Here is a 6,000-nt window from a genome sequence, read left to right as displayed (position 1 = left end):
ATGGATGAGAGCATCCAAGAATGTCATGCAGTCTGAGAGAAGCTGGGAAAGCAATGGGAGATTCTCAGGGTCAAGCCAGCCCTCAGAGGATCTTCCTGTCCCTAAGTAATGAGCCTGCCTTAGTGTTCTGCTGAGAACTGCAATATTCTGGAGGACAGGCTGTGAGAAGCATGGGTTGGCATAAATGCCACAGGGTGGCCTAAGTCACTTACTTTCCCTTTATTTAGAGTCTGTAAAATGCTTTCTCCTGATTGCCACAGCCTCATGCAGGATTGTGTGTTTTAACAATAGTTTTAATATTCAACCTTACCCAGAAACTCACTGTGCTAATCTGTCTTGAAACATGTTCTAACAGTTATGTTCCCTAAAGTAAAAAATCTGACCATTTACCTCTTCATCTGAAAGTATCAGTATTTTCTTATTCTCAAACCTATCCTTCAATGTCCCATACCTTTCAAAGAATATGCCTACCTTGACATTTCAAGCAAGAAAATCCCAAGCTCTGCTCTCAAATTTGATTAGTTAATTGCACATAGTAACATTTTTGGGACCATTTTATCTGACGTTTAGTGACATAACCAAAAGTTTATAAATTTTAGCATTGGGTAAGAGTTTCCTTGTGCCATTTTCTCTGCTTGGTGTTTTAAATTACAGTTACAGCACTTGCAACTAGAAGTCTCTTGGTTAGGACCCCAAGCTCTTCTATGCACCTTATCTTTCACTTCATTCCTCTCAGGCTTCTGATTTTGATATTAAAATCTCTGCAGTAGCATGTCTGACAAATTAATTAGATCTCAGACAGCTCTTGTGGAGAATCTCATCCTCCTTCGGGCTGTGGAACTCATCCTTTCAGGGCAGAGACTGGAGTACACATGGAAATATACTTGCATTCTCATGGCTTTTGCCAGTAATTAATATTCATCTAATAAACACCTGGTTTTGTTCTCTTCATAAATTTCAAGTGGATCATGCATTATAGATGTATGCTCACTTTTATTATTTAAAGGTTTTTAAAAAATATAATAGGACTGAATATTTAAAGATTTTTGTTTTCTTTTTTCCTTTTAGAATTTTTCTGGTATTTATTATTACAGTTTTATTTTTCCAAATCTTAATTGCCTCACTCTCAATTATTTAAAGAATTAAAAAATAAAAGTAATTGTATTTAACGTTTTCAAATTTGGTTGTAATTTCATTAAAATTAGATTAAATGTAAAAGTCAATAAAATGACATAGTATTTATATTTTCAAAGAATATTATTACTAAAATATTCAAAATCATATATTAAAGTTAAAAAGAATGATGTACATTGTAATTGAAAAGTGAAAATAAAAAATTTTAAATAAAAGTTTTACTTAATTTTAGGCATTTTAATTAAGTTATGAAATATTTTCTTTTTTTTTGGATTGGAAGAATTAATATTGTTTTTTTCTTGTTTTGTTTTGTTTAAATTTCTTTACTTTTAAAAAATATCTTTATTGGAGTATAACTACTTTGCATTGTTGTGTTAGTTGCTGCTATATAACAAAGTGAATCAGCTATACGTATACATATATCCACACATCCCCTGCCTCTTGTGTCTCCCTCCCACCCTCCCTAACCCACCCCTCTAGGTGGTCACAAAGCACCGAGCTGATCTCCCTGGGCTATGAAGCAGCTTCCAACTAGCCACCCGTTTTACATTTGGCAGTGTATTTATGTCAATGCTGCTCTCTCACTTCCCCCAGCTTCCCCCGCCCGCCGCCGTGTCCTCAAGTCCATTCTCTGTGTCTGTGTCTCTATTCCTGTCCTGCCACTAGGTTCATGAGTACCATTTTTTAAAATTCCATATATATGCATTAGCATACGGTATTTGTTTTTCTCTTTATGACTTGCTTCACTCTGTATGACAGACTCTAGGTCCATCCGCCTCACTAAAAATAACTCAATTTCATTTCTTTTTATGACTGAGTAATATTCCATTGTATATATGTGCCACATCTTTATCCATTCAGCTGTCGATGGACATTTAGGTTGCTACCATGTCCTGGCTATTATAAAAAGAGCTGCAATGAACATTGTGTACATGACTTTTTTTGAATTATGGTTTTCTCAGGGCATATGCCCAGTAGTGGGATTGCTGGGTCATATGGTAGTTCTATTTTTAGTTTTTTAAGGAACCTCCATACTGTTCTCCATAGTGGCTGTATCAATTTACATTCCCACCAACAGTGCAAGAGGGTTCCCTTTTCTCCACACCCTCTCCAGCATTTATTATTTGTAGATTTTGTGATGATGGCCATTCTGACTGGTGTGAGGCGATACCTCATTGTAGTTTTGATTTGCATTCCTCTAATGATTAGTGATATTGAGTATCCTTTCATGTGTTTGTTGGAAATCTGTATATCTTCTTTGGAGAAATGTCTATTTAGGTCTTCTGCCCATTTTGGATTGGGTTGTTTGTTTTTTGGATATTGAGCTGCATGAGCTGCTTGTAAATTTTGGAGATTAATCCTTTGTCATTTGCTTCATTTGCAAATATTTTCTCCCATTTTGAGGGTTGTCTTTTCATCTTGTTTACGGTTTCTTTTGCTGTGCAAAAGCTTTGAACTTTCATTAGGTCCCATTTGTTTATTTTTGTTTTTATTTCCATTTCTCTTAGAGGTGGGTTAAAAAGGATCTTGCTGCGATTTATGTCATAGAGTGCTCTGCCTATGTTTTCCTCTAAGGGTTTTATAGTGTCTGGTCTTATATTTAGGTCTTTAATCCATTTTGAGTTTATTTTTGTGTATGGTGTTAGGGTACTTCTAATCTCATTCTTTTACATGTAGCTGTCCAGTTTTCCCAGCACCACTTATTGAAGAGGTTGTCTTTTCTCCATTGTATATTCTTGCCTCCTTTATCAAAGATAAGGTAACCATATGTGTGTGGGTTCATCTCTGGGCTTTCTGTCCTGTTCCATTGATCTATATTTCTGTTTTGGGGCCAGCACCATACTGTCGTGATTACAGTAGCTTTGTAGTATAGTCTGAAGTCAGAGAGCCTGATTCCTCTAGCTCTGCTTTTCTTTCTCAAGTTTGTTTGGCGATCTGGGGTCTTTTGTGCTACCATACAAATTGTGAAATTTTTGGTTCTAGTTCTGTGAAAAATGCCATTGGTAGTTTGATAGGGATTGCATTGAATCTGTAGATTGCTTTGGGTAGTATAGTCATTTTCACACTGTTGATTCTTCCAATCCAAGAACGTGGTATATCTCTCCATCTATTTGTATCATCTTTAATTTTTTTCATCAGTGTCTTATTGTTGTCTGCATACAGGACTTTGTCCCCTTAGGTAGGTTTATTCCTAGATATTTTATTCTTTTTGTTGCAATGGTAAATGGAAGTCTTTCCTTAATTTCTCTTACAGATTTTTCATCATTACTCTATAGGAATGCAAGAGATTTCTGTGCATTAACTTTATAACCTGCTACTTTACCAAATTCATTGATTACCTCCAGTAGTTTTCTGGTAGCATGTTTAGGATTCTCTATGTATAGTATCATGTCATCTGCAAACAGTGACAGTTTCACTTTCTTTTCCAATTTGGATTCCTTTTATTTCTTTTTCTTTTCTGATTGCTGTGGCTAAAACTTTCAAAAGTATATTTAATAATAGTGGTGAGAGTGGGCAACCTTGTCTTGTTCCTGATCTTAGTGGAAATGGTTTCAGGTTTTCACCATTGAGGAGGATGTTGGCTGTGGGTTTGTCATATGTGGCCTTTATTATGTTGAGGTAAGTTCCCTCTGTGCCTACTTTCTGGAGAGTTTTTGTCATAAGTGGGTGTTGAATGTTGTCAAAAGCTTTTTCTTCATCTATTGAGATAACCATATGGTTTTTATCCTTCATTTGTTAATATGGTGTATCACATTGATTGATTTACGTATATTGAAGAATCCTTGCATTCCTGGGATAAACCCCACTTGATCATGGTGTATGATCCTTTCAATGTGCTGTTGGGTTCTCTTTGTTAGTATTTTGTTCAGGATTTTTGCATCTATGTTCATCAGTGATAAATTGGCATGTGGTTTTCTTTCTTTGTAACATCTTTGTCTGGTTTTGGTATCAGGGTGATGGTGTCTTCATAGAAGGAGTTTGGGAGTGTTCATCCCTCTGCTATATTTTGGAAAATTTTGAGAAGGACAGGTGTTAGCTCTTCTCTAAATATTTGACAGAATTCGCCTGTGAAGCCATCTGGTCCTGGGCTTTTGTTTGTTGGAAGATTTTAAATCACAGTTTCAATTTCAGTGCTTGTGATTGGTCTGCTCATATTTTCTATTTCTTCCTGATTCAGTCTCAGAAGGTTGTGCTTTTCTAAGAATTTGTCCATTTCTTCCAGGTTGTCCATTTTATTGACATAGAGTTGCTTGTAGTAATCTCTCATGATCTTTTGTATTTCTGCAGTGTCAGTTGTTACTTCTTTTTCATTTCTAATTCTATTGATTTGAGTCTTCTCCCTTTTTTTCTTGATGAGTCTGGCTAATGGTTTATCAATTTTGTTTATCTTCTTAAAGAACCAGCTTTAGTTTTATTGATCTTTGCTGTTATTTACTTCACTTTTTTTCTTTATTTCTGATCTGATCTTTATCATTTCTTTCCTTTTGCTAATGTTTTTTTTTGGTTCTTCTTTCTCTACTTGCTTTAAGTGGAAGGTTATGTTGTTTATTTGAGATGTTTCTTGTTTCTTGAGGTAGGATTGTATTTCTATATTTCCCTCTTAGAACTGTTTTTGCTGCTTCTCATAGGTTTTAGGACATTGTTTTTTCATTGACATTTTTTTCTAGGTATTTTTGATTTCCTCTTTGATTTCTTCAGTGATCTCTTGGTTATTTAGTAGCATATTGTTTAGCCTCCATGTTTTTGTATTTTCTACAGTTTTCTTCTGTAATTGATATCTAGTCTCATAGCGTTCTGGTGAGAGAAGATACTTGATATGACTTCAATTTTCTTAAATTTACCAAGGCTTGATTTGTGACCCAAGTTATGATCTATCCTGGAGAATGTTCCATGAGCACTTGAGAAAAATGTGTATTCTGTTGTTTTTGGATGGAATGTCCTATAAATATCAATTAAGTCCATCTTGTTTAATGTATCATTTAAAGCTTGTGTTTCCTTATTTATTTTCATTTTGGTTGATCTGTCCATTGGTGAAATTGGGGTGTTAAAGTCCCCTACTATGATTGTGTTACTATTGATTTCCCCTTTTATGGCTGTTAGCTTTTTCCTTAAGTATTGAGTTGCTCCTATGTTGGGTGCATAAATATTTACAATTGTTTTATATTCCTCTTGGATTTTTTTACCATTGATCATTATGTAGTGTCCTCCTTCTTTGTATTTTGTAATGTTCTTTATTTTAAAATTTATTTTGTCTGATATGAGAATTGCTACTCCACCTTTCTTTAGATTTCCATTTGCATGGAATATCTTTTTACATCACCTCACTTTCAGTCTGTAGGTATCCCTAGGTATGCAGTGGTCACTTGTAGACAGCATATATATGGGTCTTGTTTTTGTATGTATTCATCCAGTCTATGTCTTTTGGTTGGAGCATTTAATCAATTTACATTTAAGGTTATTATCGATATGTATGTTTCTGTTACCATTTTCTTAATTGTTTTGGGTTTGTTTTTAGGTCTTTTCCTTCTCTTGTGTTTTCTGTCTAGAGAAGTTCCTTTAGCATTTGTTGTAAAGCTGGTGTGGTGGTGCTGAGTTCTCTTAGTTTTTGCTTGTATGTAAAGGTTTTAACTTCTCCATCAAATCTGAATGAGATTCTTGCTGGTTAGAGTAATCTTGGATGTAGTTTCTTCTCTTTCATTACTTTAATATGTCTTCCCACTCCCTTCTGGCTCACAGAGTTTCTGCTGAAAGATCAGCTGTTAACCTTATGGGGATTCCCTTTTATGTTATTTGTTGCTTTTCCCTTGCTGCTTTTAATATTTTTTCTTTGTATTTAATTTTTGATAGTTTGATTAATATGTGTCT

This window comes from Orcinus orca, chromosome 4 (genome assembly GCF_937001465.1).
Source record: "Orcinus orca chromosome 4, mOrcOrc1.1, whole genome shotgun sequence".
Taxonomy (NCBI): domain Eukaryota; kingdom Metazoa; phylum Chordata; class Mammalia; order Artiodactyla; family Delphinidae; genus Orcinus; species Orcinus orca.
Note: the sequence above shows the minus strand (reverse complement) of the source record.